The following is a 20945-nucleotide window of genomic DNA, read 5'->3' as shown; positions in this document are numbered from 1 at the left end:
GTCTCTAGGAATGCATCCATTTCTTCCAGATTGTCAAATTTGTTGGCGTAGAGTTGCTCATAGTATATTCTTATAATTGTCTGTATTTCTTTGGTGTTCGTTGTGATCTCTCCTCTTTCATTCATGATTTTATTTATTTGGGTCCTTTCTCTTTTCTTTTTGATAAGTCTGGCCAGGGGTTTATCGATCTTATTAATTCTTTCAAAGAACCAGCTCCTAGTTTCGTTGATTTGTTCTATTGTTTTTTTGGTTTCTATTTCATTGATTTCTGCTCTGATCTTTATGATTTCTCTTCTCCTGCTGGGTTTAGGGTTTCTTTCTTGTTCTTTCTCTAGCTCTTTTAGGTGTAGGGTTAGGTTGTGTACCTGAGACCTTTCTTGTTTCTTGAGAAAGGCCTGTACCACTATATATTTTCCTCTCAGGACTGCCTTTGTTGTGTCCCACAGATTTTGAACCGTTGTGTTTTCATTATCATTTGTTTCCATGAAATTTTTCAACTCTTCTTTAATTTCCTGGTTGACCCATTCATTCTTTAGAAGGATGCTGTTTAGTCTCCATGTATTTGGATTCTTTCCAAATTTCCTCTTGTGATTGAGTTCTAGCTTCAGAGCATTGTGGTCTGAAAATATGCAGGGAATGATTCCAATCTTCTGATAACGGTTGAGACCTGATTTAGGACCGAGAATATGATCTATTCTGGAGAATGTTCCATGCGCACTAGAGAAGAATGTGTATTCTGTTGCTTTGGGATAAAATGTTCTGAATATATCTGTGATGTCCATCTGGTCCAGTGTGTCATTTAAGGCCTTGATTTCCTTGTTAATCTTTTGCTTGGATGATCTGTCCATTTCAGTGAGGGGAGTGTTAAAGTCCCCTACGATTATTGTATTATTGTCGATGTGTTTCTTTGATTTTGTTATTAATTGGTTTATATAGTTGGCTGCTCCCATGTTAGGGGCATAGATATTTAAAATTGTTAGATCTTCTTGTTGGACAGTTCCTTTGAGTATGATATAGTGTCCTTCCTCATCTCTTATTATAGTCTTTGGCTTAAAATCTAATTGATCTGATATAAGGATTGCCACTCCTGCTTTCTTCTGATGTCCATTAGCATGGTAAATTCTTTTCCACCCCCTCACTTTAAATCTGGAGGTGTCTTCAGGTTTAAGATGAGTTTCTTGTAGGCAACATATAGATGGGTTTTGTTTTTTTATCCATTCTGATACCCTGTGTCTTTTGATTGGGGCATTTAGCCCATTAACATTCAGGGTAAGTATTGACAGATATGAATTTAGTGCCATTGTATTGCCTGTAAGGTGACTGTTATTGTATATTGTCTCTGTTTCTTTCTGATCTACTACTTTTAGGGTCTCTCTTTGCTTAGAGGACCCCTTTCAATATTTCCTGTAGAGCTGGTTTGGTATTTGCAAGTTCTTTCAGTTTTTGTTTGTCCTGGAAGCTTTTAATCTCTCCTTCTATTTTCAATGATAGCCTAGCTGGATATAGTACTCTTGGCTGCATGTTTTTCTCGTTTAGTGCTCTGAATATATCATGCCAGCTCTTTCTGGCCTGCCAGGTCTCTGTGGATAAGTCTGCTGCCAATCTAATATTTTTACCATTGTATGTTACAGAGTTCTTTTCCCGGGCTGCTTTCAGGATCTTCTCTTTGTCACTAAGACTTGTAAATTTTACTGTTAGGTGACGGGGTGTGGACCTATTCTTATTGATTTTGAGGGGGGTTCTCTGAACCTCCTGGATTTTGATGCTTGTTCCCTTTGCCATATTGGGGAAATTCTCTCCAATAATTCTCTCCAATATACCTTCTGCTCCCCTCTCTGTTTCCTCTTCTTCTGGAATCCCAATTACTCTAATGTTGTTTCGTCTTATGGTGTCACTTATCTCTCGAATTCTCCCCTCATGGTCCAGTAGCTATTTGTCCCTCTTTTGCTCAGCTTCTTTATTCTCTGTCATTTGGTCTTCTATATCACTAATTCTTTCTTCTGCCTCATTTATCCTAGCAGTGAGAGCCTCCATTTTTTATTGCACCTCATTAATAGCTTTTTTGATTTCAACTTGGTTAGATTTTAGTTCTTTTATTTCTCCAGAAAGGGCTTTTATCTCTCCAGAGGGGGTTTCTCTAATATCTTCCATGCCTTTTTCGAGCCCGTCTAGAACCTTGAGAATTGTCATTCTGAATTCTAGATCTGACATATTACCAATGTCTGTATTGATTAGGTCCCTAGCCTTTGGTACTGCCTCTTGTTCTTTTTTTTTTGTGGTGAATTTTTCCGCCTTGTCATTTTGTCCAGATAAGAGTATATGAAGGAGCAAGTGAAATACTAAAAGGGTGGCAACAACCCCAGGAAAATATGCTTTAGCCAAATCAGAAGAGATCCCAAATCGTGAGGGGGGAGAAAGGGGATAAAAAAGAAAACCAATAAAGAAAAAATATAAAAAGGAAAAAAAATATATATATATATATATTAGATAAACTAGTTAAAAAACGTTAAAAAAGGAAAGGGTAAAAGTTTAAAAAATTTAGCAGAAGAAGAAAAATAAATTGAAAAAGAAAAAAAAATTAAATTATCTGCAAGGCTAAAGAATCATGGGGAGAAAGCCGAGTTCCGTGCTTTGCTTTCTCCTCCTCTGGAATTCTGCTGCTCTCCTTGGTATTGAAACTGCACTCCTTGGTAGGTGAACTTGGTCCTGGCTGGGCTTCTTGTTGATCTTCTGGGGGAGGGGCCTGTTGTAGTGATTCTCAAGCGTCTTTGCCCCGGGCGGAGTTGCACCGCCCTTACCAGGGGCCGGGCTGAGTAATCCGCTCGGGTTTGCTTTCGGGAGCTTTTGTTCCCTGAGCACTTTCCGTAGAGTTCCGGAGGGCGGGAATGAAGATGGCGGCCTCCCAGTTTCCGGCCCGGAGGACCCGAGAGCCCGGGGCCCCACTCCTCAGTGCGCCCTCAGAGAACAGCGCCGATTTACTCCCGTCACCCTGCCTCCGGCCGTGCTCCGAGCTGACCGAGCCTGCGACCGGTTCAAGGTAACCCCGAGCTTAGAGCTCACTCCTCGGCTCTGTCTCTGTAGCCGGCTTCCCCGTTCTAATACCTGTAAGCTCTGCCACACTCAGACACCCCCGATCCTTCTGTGACCCTGCGGGACCTGAGGCCGTGCTGACGCCGCGTGGGCTTCACCCCGGTTAAGCCTCTGGAGCGATGTCCCTCAGCGGAACAGACTTTTAAAAGTCCCGATTTTGTGCTCCGTTGCTCCGCCGCTTGCCGGGAGCCGGCCCCTCTCCCCGCGGTCTATCTTCCCGTCGCTTTGGATTCACTTCTCCGCCAGTCCTACCTTTCCGAAAGTGGTTGATTTTCTGTTTCCAGAGTTGCTGTTCTTCTTCTCTTCGATCTCCCGTTGGATTTGTAGGTGTTTGCAATCTTTAGATAAGCTATCTAGCTGATCTCCCGCTAGCTGAAGTAGTCTCAGCTGCTACTTCTCCGCCATCTTGACTCCTTGAGAACTCACTTTTGATAAGCACCAGCAAGCTCCTAGTCAGAAGGCAGAAGGGGGTTGTGTTTTCCTGACCCTAATGGAGAGGAAAAGATTGCAGGGGACACAGTTGATTTATCCAGCGTTTGTTCACTAGGCAAGTATCTCTTGAAGTCCTACTGTGTGCCAGGCACTGCTACCTGGGATCAGACATTCTTGCTCCTGTGCCCAAGGAACTTACAGACCTGCCACAAGTACAGGACACACTTTGCAGGTGTTGGGGCTGCCTTTTTTTTTTTCATCTGAATGAAATGGGCTGAAATGAGCACATGAAATGCTTGAACAGCCTCTGTGCACCCCCAAAGACCTGTGTGTTGGAACTTCAGACGGAAAAGAAGGAGATTTCACTAGGGAAGCCTTAAAGACCCAGCCCAACCAAGTCTGTGCTAGCCTTCAAGAAACAACACAGCTTCAGAGGATGGGTCAGTATGTTCCTCAACGGCCGGCATCCTTTTGTTCCTTGCCTTTCTACTCTGCTATTCAGTTTCTTGCCCTCTATCTCCAACGAACCTGCTCTTTAAAAAAATTATATTTGATTTATTTATTTAATTTAATGTGCGGCAGGCAGGGGGAGGGTCAGAGGGAGTGAGGGAATCTCAAGCAGACTCCATGCTGAGTGCAGCCCAACATGAGGCTCAGACTGATGACCCTGAGATCATGACCTAAGCTAAAACCAAGAGTCAGGCACTTACCTGACTAAGCCAGCCGGGGCCCCAACCCCCCCCAAGGAACCTGCTCTTAAAGACCCAAAGACTTTGTCCCAAATTCACAATCCGTGAGAGAAGAGATCTCATTGGTCAACCATTCCATCTCCAGCACAGCGTGCCTCTGGGCCAAGATCATGGACAAGGCTACTGAGGCATGGATAGAGAGCTCTGGGGTCAGGCTCTCAATCCTGGCTGGATTAGCTGTGGCCAGGGCACTGATTTCATGCTATACACCTAGATGTTACCTTTATCCATAACGAACCACTCACGCAGGAAGTGGTGGAAATGATGGGCACGATGAGGTTTCCCTATCAAAACTCCAGCGGCTTTTTTTTTTTTTTTTTTTTTTAAAGATTCCATTCATTTACTCGACGGACAGAGATCACAAGTAGGCAGGGCAGCAGGCAGAGAGAGAGGAGGAAGCAGGCTCCCCTCTGAGCAGAGAGCCCGATGTGGGGCTTGATCCCAGGACCCTGAGATCATGACCTGAGCTGAAGGCAGAGGCTTTAACTCACTGAGCTACCCAGGCGCGCCCCCCCCAGCAGCTTTTTTTTTTTTTTTTTGCAGAATTTGACAAGCTGATCCTAAAACTTCTGTGAGAATCCAAAGGACTTGGAAAAATAAAGATGAAAAAGGTCTCACAAAAGAAGAGCAAAGTTGGAAGACTTAGACATCCCAGTTTCAAACCTTGCTACACATTTGTAGTAATCAAGACAGTGTGATGCTGGCATAGGGATAGACATACACATCAGTGGAATAAAATTGAGAATCCAGAAAGATACCTCACCTTTATGGTCAGCTGACTTTCCACAAGGATGCCCAGACCATTTGATAATTAAATAATAGTCTTTCCAACAGAGCGTGCTCAACTAACTGGCTTTCCACATGTGGAACAATGAGGTTGGACCTCTACCTCACATCATATTAAAAACCTAATTCAAAAGAGATTATAGACTTAAGTGTTAGAATTAAACTACAAAACTCTTAAGAGAAAACAGAAGAGTACATCTTTATGGTTTAGATCATAAAATGACACCAAAAGCCCCATGACAAAAGAAAAAAGAGATAAATTGTACTTCATTAAAATTAAAAATGTTTGTGCTTCAAAGGACACCGCCAAGAAAGTGAAAAGACAGCCCCCAGAATAAGAGAAAAGATTTGCATGTTACAGATCTGAGACGTATCCAGAATACATAAAAAAAAAAAAAAAAAGTTTGAAGTCAACAATAAGAATGCAAACAACCTAATGTTAAAATGGGGAAAGGATTTTAAAGATATTTGCTCCAAAGAAAATATACAACTGGTTCATAAGCACATGAAAAGATGCTTCACATCACTAGCATCAAGAGAAAATCTTGATGCATTTAGTTACATAAAAATGGTTTTGAATAATCTGCATTGCACACACCACCATAACAAATTGAAATAGCAACCAGTATTCTGGAGAAAAGATATAAGCAGTTCATATCCCAGAACAAGGGCTAATCTTAACATATTAGGAGCTTTTACAAGTAATCATTATAATAACAAACCCCACACTTTAAAGGGGGAAAACAGCTGAAGGAATGAATAGAGGTTTCTTATAAGAAGAAATTTTGTTTTCTTAAGAGAAAGGGAATATGCCCATGTGGGCAGGGGTGTGGGTTATGGGGAGAAGGGCAGAGGGAGAGGGAGAGAAAGAATCTTAAGTAGCCTCCACCCAGCATGGAGCCCAGCTCAGGGCTCTGTTTCATGACCCTGAGATCTTGACTGGAGCCGAAATCAAGAGTCCCAGTGCTTAACCAACGGAGACACCCAGGTGCCCCTTTAGAAAGAAACTGTAAAAGTACATATAAAAAGATGTTTATTTTCAATAGTAAGTGGGATAAGTATTACAACCTCATTGAGAAACCAATTTCCCTGATCAAATTGGCAAAGATCAATAATTTTCATAACACTGTTAGTGAGAATTCAGGAATAACTTTTATACATTGCTAGTAGAAATCCACGAAGGGTAATTTGTCTACATATATCAAGATTACAAGTGCTACATACCCTTTGAATCAGCAGTTCCACTATTGGAAATGTGTTTAGTAGAAGGTGTACATACTTAACAACCACCTGTCCCCCCAAATAAGGGAATGGGCCTTTTATCTATAGACATTGCCAGTTTTTTTTTTTAAGACTTTATTTATTTGACAGACAGTGAGAGAGGAAATATAAGCAGGGGGAGTGGGAGAGAGAGAAGCAGGCTTCCCGCGAAGCAGGGAGCCCGATGTGGGGCTTCATCCCAGGACCCTGAGATCATGACTTGAGCCGGAGGCAAATGCTTAACCGACTGAATCACCCGGGCACCCCAGGGTTACCAGTTTTACTGGTATAAATACTACATGGTTAATTTCAAGCTATTCTAACATCAACCAGTGCTCACAGTTCCTGAAATTTTAACAAATGGCTCTCAAAAGCCCAAGTGAGCCTGCAACACCATACCATTAAATATTCATCAGAATATGCAAAAGAACATATGCAAAATTGCGCCATTATGTATAATAACAAAGATTTGAACAAGTCTAAATGGTCGTCAGTGGAGAACTGCTTCAATTAATGATTAGATCAAACAGATACTAAAAAAATTAGAGAAACCTCTTTTATTTATAGATCTGGAACAATCCCAAAGCTATATTTCTTAAGTTAAAAAGAAAACCAAGGTACAAAGCAGTGTGTGTCATCTAGCATTTTTCACAAAGTGGGGAATACAATCCATAGAATGTTTCAGGAAGGGTATTTAAGAAACTAGATGCATTGATTTCCTTAGGAGAGGGGAAATCGGTGTCTGTCTCTTTCTTTCTCTCTCTCTCTCTCTCTCTCTCTCTCTCACACACACACACACACACACACACACACACACATTGGTTGGCACTCTGCCGAACATTCTAGAGGGCTCTCTGCAGATCTCTGGAGATCCTTCTCTATATCTTCTGAGTCCTCTGTTCTGCAGATTCTAGCTGCCTTAGGCACCCCCCAGATCTTGTCTCTGTCTCCTCAACTCAGCAAGTCAGCTGGTCTCCACCTGATTTCCTCCTATCTCAAGACAGTAGGCTTGGGCAGGTGGAGAGCTCATCTTCTTCGCTGCCCCTTTCTCAGAGATCACTGTCTTTCTCTGGCTGATGTTCAGTGTTTTGACAACTGTTGTTTTACATATTTTGGTGAGTTTCTTAGTTGTGTTGGATGGAAGGGTAAATTCAGTCCCTGTTATTCCATCTTGGCTGGAAATAGAAGTTCAGTAATGTTTAAAAAATAAATATATAGTAGAATATATTTGTGACTTCAGGATAGGGAAATATTTCTTTAAAAAGAAAGATATTTAGGGGCGCCTGGGTGGCTCAGTGGGTTAAAGCCTCTGCCTTTAGCTCACGTCATGATCTCAGGGTCCCGGGGTCAAGACCCGCATTGGGCTCTCTGTTCAGCAGGGAGCCTGCTTCCCCCCCTCTCTCTGCCTGCCTCTCTGCCTATATGTGATCTCTCTCTCTTTCTGTCAAATAAATACATAAAATCTTTTTAAAAAAAAAGATTTTCATTTATTTGAGAGAGAGAGAAAGCATGAGTGGAGAGAGGGAGAAGCACAGTCCCTGCTGAACAGGAACCTGACACAGGGCTCCATCCCAGGACCCTGAGATCATGACCTGAGCCAAAGGCAGATGCTTAACTGGCAGAACTACCCAGGTGCCCCTAGGGAAAGATTTCTTAATGAATCATTAACTGTAGATCATACAAAAATGATTAAAATTTTATATCAAAATTAGAAAGAACGTGAAAATAGAAGTCACAGAAGGGGAGAAGATTGATCTGAAGTGCATACAATAAATGAATGACTTATAAGGGGAAAAAAAGTTGCAAATCAAGATCTTAAAAATCAGACAACCCAAGATAAAATGTTGCAAAAGTCATGAATAGGTGCCACTCAAAAGAGTGATAGCCAATGATCTTATAAAGTGGTGTTCAACTCATCCATAATCAAGGAAATGCAAGTTAATATTGAAATGTCAAAATTTGCCAAGATAGACCAAGAAAATATAAAAACTAACTCCTCCAGGGGTTAACAAAGTATGACACAGCAAGAACTCTCGTCCCTTACTTGTGGGAGTACAAACTAATGTAACTATTTTAGAAAACATTTTGGTACTTTATAGCAAAGTTTTAGATATACAAACCTCATTGATCCAGCCACTCTACTGACAGGTCTCTACCATTCAGAACCTCATGCATACATGTAACAAGATAAAGTTTGGGAATGTTCATAGCAGCATCTTTCGTAATAACCAAATAATGAAAACCATTCAAATGTCCATCAACTTAAAATGGATGAATTATAGTTTTTATTCTTATGATATGTAACCTTAAAAGTCAGTGAGCTAAGTCATATACAACAATGTAAATAGAGCTTAACTTTATAATTTTGTGTAAAAGGAGGCCATATTCCCAAAAAAAAGCATTCAGCATTATTCTATTCATAAAATTCAGAAGCAGGTGAAATGAAAGATATTGTTTAGAGATGTGCTCTTAAGTAGTAAAATTGTAAATAAAATAATGTAAATGTTTCCCTTACAAGGTAACTCATATCAAAATGAAAATTCCATGAAATGAGACATGAAAAGCATTTAACTTATTACTTGGTGTACCATCTGTGCTCAATAAATTTTAGCTAGAAGTGTTTACCTTTGTCCTAAAACCCAGTCCTTTTCCTAGCAAACGGCATGTAGTTGAGCTGGAGGTGAGGAGGTGGTTAAGATAGCCAATTTATTCCAAGAGGAGTGTCCTAATGATCAGGACAGTGACCTACCACTTAGCCTACTTATTATAGACTCTAAAATGGCATGTATTTCTCCTGAGGCATTTCTTTTTGTGTGAAATATACATGTTCTCAATCATAATTATTGATTTCATATCTAGCCTTTTCTTACAGTCAATGAGAAAATATATTCAGCCAAGGCAAGTAAATGTACATTTAAGAGATTGGCCCAAACATTGGAATAAATTTCTCGAAAGTGACTGGAATTGAATCAGAAGAGAAAAGATGAGGTCTGTGGTCAAGGGGAACTTGGTGATGACACAGACTGTCTTAACAACACTGTGTATGGATAGGGGTGTGACTCATACACTATTAGAGGTAAAAACATAATCAACCTTGGTTTTCAGCTACAGCTGAATAAGGACATATGGGTGGCATAATTTTGGAAGTGCTCTGTGGAGGCAGAAGGGGAAAACAAGAGGGCAAAGGAGCTGGAACAATTAACCACCAATGTCTTCATTCCATGTGCTTGTTGCTGAGCCGTACATGTTGCCTGGAATTATCTCTAGAATACCAACAACATAGGAGTCATAGAATTTTAAGCACATTTTTAAAAGGCAATATATATATGAAGCGGCGGGGGGTGGGAGGTTGGGGGAACAAGGTGGTGGGGATTAGAGAGGGCACGGATTGCAAGGAGCACTGGGTGTGGTGAAAAAAAAAAGAATACTTTTATACTAAAAAAAAAAAAAAAAAATAGTATAACAAATATATATATATATATATATATATATTTTTTTTTTTTAAAAGGCAATATATACACAATAAGCTATAACCTATGGAGAGCACTTTATGTGCTGTAAATATTTTTCCAGGACTAGTACATTGGATGCTCATGACACTATAAAATTACAGATGAGGTCCTTGAGGCAAAGAAAACTTCGAAGAACTTATCAGAGGTCACGCAATTACCAGTTATAGTGTTGGAGCTAGATTTGAATCCAAATGCTCTGACTTAGACTTTTGAGCCACTAACTCTACTGTCCAGCTGTACTGCCTGTGCAGACAGTGGATGTCTTCGTAAAACATGAAAATCATGAGCTCAGTGCCTAGAGAGCAAGAATAATTGATAAAAATCAAGTCACCAGCTATGCCTCATTAATAAAACCCTTCTGTAAACCACATCATGAATTACACAGATGGTTCGGAGGTTTGTGTATTAGTTAAGATTGCATTTGGCCATCATCGGGTGATTTATTTGTCTTGCTTATCAAGAAGGTTAGGGGCAGGGGCGCCTGGGTGGCTCAGTGGGTTGAGGCCTCTGCCTTCGGCTCAGGTCATGATCCCAGGGTCCTGGGATTGAGCCCCGCATCGGGCTCTCTGCTCAGCAGGGAGTCTGCCTCCCCCACCCCTTGCCTGCCTCTCTGCCTACTTGTGATCTCCGTCTGCCAAATAAATAAATAAAATCTTTAAAAAAAAAAAAAAAGAAAGAAGGTTAGGGGCAGACCATCCGAGGCTAGGATTATAGCTCAGTGATTCCACACGGGACCCGGGCTCCTTCTCCATTCTCGCTCATCCCTGAGTTGCTTGAGGCTTTCTTCCTCAGCAGTGCAAAATGACTTCTATACCTCCACTCGTGATGTGTGTGCTCCAGGATGGAAGAAATGGGGAAGAGCATGAGGCAAAGCCAGAAGTCTAACGGGCATGGCAACTAAAACTTTCTTAAAAGCCTTCTTAGAAGTTGCACCCCTAGGACTGCTGCATACATGCCTTTGGCTGCTTCTGCTTCTCAGTCAGTCTTCGAAAGTGAATAGGGAAACAGGGGATGCAAAAGGGACATGGTTTGGTCAAGGACTGGTGTGGGTCACAGGATGACTTGCTCTCAGAGCCAAACTTGATAGTTATAGCTCTGCTCCTAGGAGACTTTTTTTTTTTTTTTTTTTTTTTTTGTGGTTCTAGGATGGAGAACCAAGTACTTCTGCCTGTTATCCAAGGAATGAATACAGATTTGCTACCACCTGCGTGGGCTTGTCTGTGGCAATGTTCCCTATAAAAAGGGACCTGTAGCTATTAGCAGGCAAAACCGTCCTAGAGAAGGGGCTATAGACTTTTACTTGTTCATCATTCATTCCCAGATCTTCTGGTAATGCACTTGGGTTTTCTTTGGTGTCCCAAATCTCAGTCTCTGGATTTGGTTAGGGCTAATATCCAGCCTTGGCCAGTCAGTATACTCCATTTCCTTTGTTGGAATGATTATTAGTTCAGGGATAGCTGGGTTACTCAAATTAGCTCATTAGGACTCAACAGCAGAACTTTTTAAAAAAATATTTTATTTATTTATTTGAGAGATAGAGAGAGGAAGTGAGAGGGAGAAAGCACAGAGAGGTGGGGGAAGGGCAGAGGGAGAATCAGACTCCCTGCTAATCCTGGGACTCCAGGATCATGACCTCAGCTGAAGGCAGATGCTTAGCCAACTGAACCACCCACGTGTCTCTCAACACAGAACTTCCGTTGAAACAATTGGAATGAATGAAATCTTCCCTTCGGATTGCTATTGAGAAGAATAAAGTGAGCTTGGAGCTGCTGGGAGCAACCACATGGCAGATGCTGCATGAAATTAAAGTCAGAGGGAGGTGTGTGGATGGCTCAGGTCATGATCTCAGGGTCATTGGATGGAGCCCCACGTTGGCTGTGGGCTGAGTGTGGAACCTGCTTAAGATTCTCTCTCTCCCCCTCTCTGCCCCTCCCTGCCTCGTGCACATATTTCTCTCTCTCTCTTTCTCAAAATAAAATAGAACAGAGGAAGACAGAACCAAGAGATCAAGAGAAATGCTGAGACTTCATGTTGTTGTTTGAATTCCTGAATCCATCTAACATGAGACCCCATAACCTGGTTTTTCATATGTAAGCCATAAAATCCTTAAAAAAAAAATTTAAAAAGCTATTGCTAGTTGAACTTAATTTCTGTTATCTGCACTTGAAAGAGCCTGGCCAGATTACCTCATCACTGATTCTTCAAATCCCAGTGGTCCTCTGTCTTCACACACATAATACACAATTACTCGGAGACTCGCATGGGTTTGAGCCTCTCCTTTTTGTCAGAGCGAAGGGAGCAGAGGGACCCATGCCATCTGCTTTCGCAACTCTGTATCTGGAAATGAGAAGACAAATAGTACCAATAGTCCTATCACAAGTAAACTGGCATCTCTGCAGATGAAGCATTGTTAAGCGTGCATGTATTTCCACTCCTTTTCTACCAAGAAAAAAAAAATCATCTTGAAAATGCTTGCACTTGTCTTACAAAGTATTTTGGGCACTGGCCTTGCAAAGCGACCCATGAAAATCTGTGAGAGAGTGTGACCAGTAGAAACTCTCAAAGGTGACCAAATCATCATGATGAACATCTTGAAGAGATTTACTGGAATGCTTGGCCTTCTCTGCTGGCTCCAAGATAAACATTTGTATGAGGAAACAATTGTGAGAAATGCTTCTGTTTGAAAAACATTTGCTTATGGAGCAAACATTTGATGTTGAAATCTATACTTAAACTATTAGGTTGCCGCCAAATAAAATACTTGTCCACCCAAACATATGTTTCAATGGAAAAATGCTTGCCAATGTAGACAGACAAGAAGGAAATGCCCGAAACTCGGTCACACTTAACAATATATTCAAAAATCAGGCTGTTAATCACTGAATTTCCAAAATGTTCATTTTCCAATCAATGTCCCAGCATTCCTTTCAATTACTACATTATAAAGACAGACTAAGGATATAAACACGAGGATATAAGGATATAAACACGAGCATGGTTAGCTGTTTTAAAGTTTCATTTAAGAATCTGGCAGTCTTGCCAATGTAAAAAAATGATCATTTTTCTTTGAGTCTCAAGAATCTTATCATTGTTCTGTAACCTCTTTCTTTTTTTTTCTTTTGAGGTGGGGATTAACAATTACTCATCTGTAAGGATCCTTGGGGAATCTGTCTGCCAATTCTGAAACATTTTCCTGAATGGGTTGTTTTTTTTGTTTTTGTTTTTGTTTTTGACAGACAGAGATCACAAGCAGGCAGAGAGGCAGGCAGAGACAGAGAGAGGGGGAAGCAGGCTCCCCGCTGAGCAGAGAGCCCAATGCGGGGCTCGATCCCCAGGATTCTGGGATCATGACCTGAGCCTAAGGCAGAGGCCTTAACCCACTGAGCCACCCAGGTGCCCCTCCTGAATGATTTTTACTTCAGAAGGATCTTTGAAACTTTTCTCAGGCCTAATATATGCATATATATATTTAATTTAAAAGTATGTTTATATTAAATTAATATATAAAATATAATATGGATAAAATATACTTACATTAAATTATATATAGGGGTACCTGGGTGGCTCAAGTTGGTTAAGCATCTGACAATTGGTTTTGGCTCTGGTCGTGATCTTGGGGTTATGTGATGGAGCCTGGCGATGGGCTTCATGTTCAGCAGGGGGTCTGCTTGAGATTCTCTCTCTCTCCCTCTGCCTCTCCCTGCTCATGCTCTCTCTCTTTAAAATAAATCTTTCAAAAAATTTATATATATAACAAATAATAAATATATATGTTAAACATAGTTCTTTATTGTTTAAAAAAGCAGGTCAGAGAGTTCTAGCTTGTACCATCCAGAGCCAGGAAGTGGCATTACTAAGCTTGCCAAATCTAATCCAGTATATTTCTGCTGTGCTGCTGGCTTTATACTGGAGCTTTCAGACTTAAACTTGAGCATATCAGTTCAGGACATTCTCATAAAACAACTGTTCTGAGTCTATGGAATAGAAGTCCGGGCCCCCGGTGCAGGAGTGGGGAGTGGTACTCGCTCTGCCTTGAGAGAGCACAACCAACCATCCCGCTGGTATTCCCATGAACAGACTTAGAGAAGTCCCCTGAGCCTCCTGGTTTATCTGTTTTGGGTCTTCTCTCGGATCTCTGCTCAGGCAGTGCCCCCTGTCCTGTAATGCCTTTCCTCGCTTTCTCACCACCTGCCTGAATGTGGGCTATCCTTAGAGCCCATCTCCTTTGTGGAGCTTTGCCTCATCATCTCCTTGCCTACAGTGACGATGTCTCCTCTCCAGAACTCTTACGTCACTGACTGGCTCCAGATCCTGGGAACTGGGCAGAGAAGGTTGGGAATCCATCAGATTTCCCCAGACCATGGAAGTCGGGGGCACTGTGATTTATCTTCTTCTGCATTTGCCCCCAGCATTCTGCACAGGGTCTTCATTTGGCTCTAAAGTCAAGTTTTCTGGTTCCAAAAAGGAAACTAAGAGTAGGTTCTATTTGTTTGTTTGTTTCCTGGGAGGCTCTTACACAGAGAACAGAGACCCACCAAAAATCATACAATGGGGCGCCTGGGTGGCTCAGTCAGGTAAGACTCTGCTTTTGGTTCAGGTCATGATCCCAGAGTCCTGGGATCAAGCCTCGCTGCCTCAGGCTCCCAGCTCAGCGGGGAGACTGCTTTCCCCTCCCCCTCTGCCCCTGAACTCATGTTCTCCCTCTCTCTCAAATAAATAATTCTTTTAAAAATTAAAAAAAAAAAAATCAAAGAATAAAAACACGTTTCAGGGTCGTCCTTTGACCCCCGAAGTCAGAGGAGGGTGATAGCCTGACTCCAGCCAACAGAGCATATGATGATGGGGCAGATAGGTTTCTCAGGGCTCCCACAAGTATGTCGAAGAGCCCCTGTGGGAGTTGGGGGGCCTATTTCTGCCAGCCGCCCTGGGGCGATGCCCTCAGGGCCCCCTTATTTGTGGGGCTCCCTGGAAGCCATGCCGGCTCTCAGACCATTGCCAGGCACTCAGGGGAACCCACCAGGCAGTAGGAACCACCACCCCTCCGAATGCAAATCAACTGTAGCATATGTTCCTAATTTCAAACAGATGCCCTGCAGTATGCTTGCCTTATCCTGATCAGAATGTGAGGCCTACAGGCTTCGCCTACTTCAGGCAACACTCTGGTGACCAAAAGCAGACTGTGTTAGAACCAGGTGGCAGTTGCTAGAAGAACGTCAAAGGACATTGTCCCAGAGATGCCCCCCACCCCTGTAGTCTCTTGCACACAGTAGATGTCCCTTAGCTGTTAGGTATAGCTGTTAATTTGCAGCTGACTCCTCTTGGTCTCCTCTGTTCTTACAGAATCTGGGGAAAATGGAAGAGTGATCTAGGGGAAATGACGGGGGTGGGGGGAGTAGCTAAGAAAGAGATTGTGAAGGAACTACCTGAGTTTCTGAAGGGACACGTTTAATTATTTCTCTTTTCTTTGACTTGTCAAGATGAAAAAAGAGCAGCTGGCTTTCGCTCCACGGCAGTTCGTGAAATCTTTACGGGACTGAACTTCCTTGATATGTTTTAAAGTCATGAAGTCTTTCCAAATCATATTAGCTGATTTCCCTGAGCTTCGGAAGGGATATATTTAAGAGCTTTCCTGGGGGGAATGAACCGGCCCCAGGGATGGGTAATGGACTGGAGAGCCTTTCGCCTCGAGGTCAGCAGGTCAAATCCAAATCCAAAGCAGGCCCCAGGTGGTGGAGAGGTATTGTTTGGGTGACAGCTGTTGGGGGACTGCGTGAAAGGTGCTGGTGGGTTCGGATGCATTTCAAGTGAAGTGAACAGGTGCTGTGTAAGGTGATGTTGGCAGAGGATGAAAGAGGGCGGTCAGAAATAGGTCAAGCTTGGGCTCCTGGCCTCAGAGGCCATCTCTGACCTGGCAGAGTGTGGCACTTGCCTTCCCAATCCAGTTGTGACAGGAGGCAGGCAGAGGAGATGCGGGGTCTGAACTGCCAAGGCCTCAGAATGGAGAGCCTCCTGCTGCAGCCTCTGAGGAAAGAGCTTTCCAGCAACTTCCATTCCCCCCACCCCAGCTCTCACTGGTGGCCTTTCTTTCCCACACACTGCTTTTTGTCAGTGAGTGAGGACAAAGCGGGGAAGATGCCAAGGGTCAGTGGGAAAATGGCAGTGATTAGCGTAAGTGGTATGGGTTTCCTTGTTTTTGGTTTCTCAGTACATGTTGCACACCACACATCTTAGACTCTCTGAGGTTGGGTATAAAATCGTAGAGATGGAGGTCAGAATTTGGTAGCTCCTTCATAAAAACCTGAGGATGGAAAGCTGCATTAGTCCCATCCTTCCGTTTGAACGTTGAAGAAACAGAGTAGTTGGGGGTGGGAAGGCTCTAAGTCACCAGCAACAGAGCCGACTCCCATGATGTCAACATTGCCTTTGTAAGGACATGGAGGAGCTCACAGCATCTTTCCGGAGCTGGGGGGAACCGGTGGGAGCAGAGGGAGCCCAGTGTCCAGAAGCTGACAAGGCAGACTCCTCCCCAGGGCCTTGGGGCTCCTTGAGAGGAGGCCCTTTTATTAAGGGAGCCCCAGGGCCAGGAGGGTGGCATAGCGAATGCCCCATGCCAGGCACAGGACAGTCCTCCTCTTGCTTTGAGTCTGTATTCCAGTTAGAAGAGGAGCCCTTCCTGACCACTGTATTTCAGTTACTAACACCCGCTGGCCCACGGCATGTTCTTTCCCCCTTGCCCTTCCTCAATTGCTCCCCAGAGCACTTATATCTGACAGCTCCTTGTTCATTGTTTCTTTTTTTCCTACCGCCCCCCCCCCCCCCCCGCCCTGCCCAGGATAGACTTCTTGTGGATCTGGGCTTGGTGGTTTGCTTTGGTTTGCATGCCCCCATAGTGCCTTTCTGAGGGGACGCTGTCCACCAGGGTCCCTCTGTGCCCTTTGAACATGGGTGCAAGTTGCAAAGCTCCTCCTTTGGGAACTTCGTAGGAGCTGGCGGGTGTGAGGGGTAAGGGGGTAGGATCATCTCTTTCCGGAGATTTCCCCCTTTTGGCTGCATTCCAGAGTCCTCAGGATGCTCTTCCAGATCTTCAAGCTGGAGGAAGGGGGCCTCGTGAATAAGGCAATGTCTACAGAGGCAGGAGGACTGCCGGAGGCCAGAGTCCCTGTGCTGTTTGGATGCCACATTTTCTACCAAGTTTTTGTCAGCAGGCTGGAGGGACCTGTCCACGAATCTGGCTAAATAAAGATTCCTCCTAGCTGGGTCCAGCTCTCCCTTCATTTCCCTTTTTCTCCTTCTCCCTCCTTTCACCTGCAGCCCAACACCCACCGCCTCCATTTCCCAGGAAAATAAATCTCCGGGAGGAGGCGGGAGAGCGGGTCTCAGAGAACCCTTCTGAATAAATGTCTATATTAATGAATTATTAACTCAGCCATCCATGACCTTAAACCTAGAAGCGGGAGCGCCGAGGGCAGACAGGAGAGCTGCTGAATCCTTTATTGGAGTCCTGTCAAAGGCAGTGGACCATTTGTTCCCCTCCTCCATCAGGAAAAAAAATAATATGAAAGGCAAACTTTAAAATTGTATGTCAAACGAAATCAGATAGAGGGTCTCCCTGACCGAATCCTCTTCTTGTTTTCCTGCCTTTTCCTGCCACTCCCGCCTGCTTCCGCCTCCAGCTCCCGTCTTCCCCTCCCAGCTCAGGGTGCAATGGGCTTCCCAAGGATAATTTTCAGGGAAAAAAAATTGCTCGAGAAAATGATGAATTTGGGTAGTTAATTTATCGATCCCGACTCCTCTTCCCACTTGTTTTATTTTAGAGGTCATTAATCAATGAAGAAAAACACCACTGTGTCCCCCCGTTTGCATTTAATACACTCACGCTCCTTATTTATTCCTCTGGAACAAATTCCCAGCAAATATTCGTCCATCGATTTGGGAGCGATGGATTTTTATAAAGGTTTGATCGCTTCCTAAGTGGTGCAAGTGATTTGTTTCCGCGGTCGTCTTCTAAATAATGAAGAGGAGGGGAGCAGATTTGAGGGGCGCCTGTCCTTGCGGCCGGTGGGCTCGCTTTCTAAGACCCCGGGAGGAGATGTGCCAGGGAGGCGGCGAGCCCGAGGGGCCCGGGTTCAACTGGGTAGGTGGGCGGCAGCCTCCGCGGGCACTGAGTGCCCGGGGACCGCGGGCTGGCCGGCCGACGCAGCTCTGCGCCCGCGGGTGGTGGGACCACGCTGACCTCGGCCCCAGCCCAGCCCCTCCGGCCTCATCCGGGTGCCAGCAGCGCCCTGACCCCCAGTCGTGGGCACCCTGGGGAGGCGCTGGGGAATGCTCGGACTCCCGCAGCCCTCCGCTCCAAACCTGGTCTTACGCCCCTGGACTCCCCGGCCTTCTGAGCGCCCGCTCTAACTTTTAACCGCCTCCTTCACGCATGTTCTCTAAGGCCTTTGCACCCTAGGGCCCCGTCGAACCTGATGAGTCAGGGACACCACATCCTGGCATAGGGATGGACCGAGGCTCTGGTTGCAGTCTCCGCTTCTCCCCTTGACCCCCCACAAGGCAAGGGGAGCCAAATCTCCCTCAAGATACCAGACACCCCTCTGGCGTCAGTCTGGAAGGTGAGGGGAGAGGTTGGACCAGGGTGGGCAGGAGAGTACACGTGGTGCCTCATTGGCCCGGTTTCCAGCACTCAACAATGGTGTGACCTGAGGCAACCTAGTTTCTGAGCCTCAGTGTCCCCAATCTGTAACATGGGGTTAATAGTAACGCTCTCTCCGCGGGGCTGCTGGGCAGAATAAACATAGTGGAAGCTCCTACCCGCGCCTGGCCAATCCGAGGCTCTCGTGGACCGATCCCCTAATCTTCCTAGAAAGGCAAACCCCTTGCTTCCCAGGGTATGGGCGCCAGGAGGCCTTGGGAGCAGTTCCTGCAACTGGCGTCTGAAAATTTCGAGAATTTCCAGTGTGTTTGGAGGAGTTCTCGGAGAAGGCCAGTCCAGTGTTATCAAACGCTCGTGCGCAGCCGGCTTGGCTCTAAACAAGAAGGCGGCGGGGCCGCTGCCGGCGGCGTCCGCGCTCCCTTCCCCCGTGCTCCCAGTCTCTCCCAGAGATCCAGCAAGGAACCAGCAGAGTGTGAGAAAGAGAGCTTGCTTGCCCCTTTTCCCGAGGCCCTACGGCTTCTCTTCGGCAGTTCTTCCAGCAAGTGGATTGAAACGGGCCTGGAACTTCCTACTCTTTTCCCGATGGAGTTGTTCAAAGCCCGCGCAGACTGCTCGGTTAGCCTCGGGGCCCACAGCACGTGGGTTTTCCCTCGTGGTGTTGGCCTTAAACTTGGGTACTATCAATCTATCCAAGAATGACTGATGACCTTGTCACAACGACGCCAGTCAAAACATTGTCGGTCCAACTCTGTTCCAACCAGCGTCGAAGCAATCCTGCGTGAGACCCGGACAAAGTCTAAACAGCGCGGTTCCCAGGCTCAGACGAAATGAGTGGTGGGAAGACAAAAAGAAACAAGCAGAAATCAGGAAAGAGTGGCTATCAATTGTTCAGAGTGGCGGGTGCTAAATAAGTTGGCTTGTTTGGGGAAAGACAAATGTCATTTCTTCTCTTTGAGTGTGGACACAACTCCAGCGTGGGGAAAGCGCCTGAACCGGTCAATTTCACAACCCCCCCCCCGCACCGCCCCCGTCCGTGCCCTACCCCCACGGAGCTCTGCCGGTTCCTGGAGGAGCTGGGGGCCGGTGCCCAATTCGTGGATGTGAGACCGCGCAGGGAAGGGCAGCCTCGCGGCCCAAGGCACCCGGAGCGGTCATGGTGGAGGCGGGGCTGCTCTCCCAGCCTGCACCCCGGATACCAAGTTTGGGGCAAGAACCTCCTACAAGACACACTGCCCCCCACCCCCCCGCCGCCGCCGGGGGCAGCCCCTAGCAGTCAAGGGCAAACAAGCTTCGCCGGCGTCCGAGAGCAGTTTAACACCGTGTAAGAGAGCTGGGGATACTTGCCTCCGATGCCCACAGGGAGAAGAGTCCCCCAGGGAGACAACTGGAAAGTGGGTGGGCTTAGCGCTAAGCCCGGTGAGACTCCGCTGCGGCCGCCTCCCGGGCTACGCGGCCAGACTTGAGTCCCGCCAGCACTAGGCTCCCATTAGAGACCCTCGGTCTCACGCCTCCCAGCTCACCAAAGCCTGTCTCCTCGTCTGCAGCCTGAGGCTTTCATACCAGCGCGCAACCCGCCCTGCCCCCGCCTCTCCACGCCAGGATTTCTGTGGGAAGTTGGGTGGCAGGCTAGTAGATTCTGGCACCCAACAGTATTCCTGCAAACACTGAGCGGGGTACAAGCGCAAACCCGGTAGTGGGACTTAGTCCCCTCGCGGTTTGGGCGCGCCTGCTCCAATGCGGACACTCGAGTGCGTGCGGAGATGCATTCCGGTTTCCGCTGCTTGCAAGATCAGGGCCGTGAGCTGGCATCTCGGAAAGACTTATCATGGGCAGAAAGAGACAACAAGCGAGAGCGAGACGTCACGCCAAAAACGGGCGGGGGCCGGGGTGGCTGGGTGGGAGGGCCGAGGAGGTAGCTGTGCGGGAGAGGCGCGCCAGCCGCGTGTGGATCCAGCCGTTAGAACTTCCTTCTTACCCTCTCCCCTCCCCTTCGTGATTCTGGCCTGCCTCCCTCCTCCCCCGACTCCCTACCTCTGTCTCTCTCCCTCTTTCTCTCTCTCTTTTTCTCTCTCTCCCGCCCTCCTCCTCTCTCTCTCTCTCTCTCTCACACACACACACACACACACACACACACACACACACACACACGCACGCACACACATTTGTATTTTGTGCTGTCGTAAAACCCACGTGTCCAGCCGGGAGGCTGCCAGAGTGTGGAGCTGAGGGACCGGGACGCGGCGGCGGCCGAGCGCAGCAGCCCACCGGGGCTCGGATCCGCGCCCGGGCCGGCCCGCGCTCCCGCGCGCTCGGTTGAACTGCTCCAGCGCGCTCCGCCAGCCTCCGCGCCGGTCCCTAGAGGCCAGGGAGGGTTTGGGGCTGCCGGACCACATCAAGGGCTTTCCTTCTCCGCCGCGCAGGGGCATGTAGCGCAGCCGGGACGCACACTCTCCCGCGCGCTCA

The sequence above is a fragment of the Enhydra lutris genome, unplaced genomic scaffold (assembly GCF_002288905.1).
Source record: "Enhydra lutris kenyoni isolate GAN:26980312 unplaced genomic scaffold, ASM228890v2 scaffoldscaffold19, whole genome shotgun sequence".
Classification (NCBI taxonomy): Eukaryota; Metazoa; Chordata; class Mammalia; order Carnivora; family Mustelidae; genus Enhydra; species Enhydra lutris.
This window is presented reverse-complemented; position numbering follows the sequence as displayed.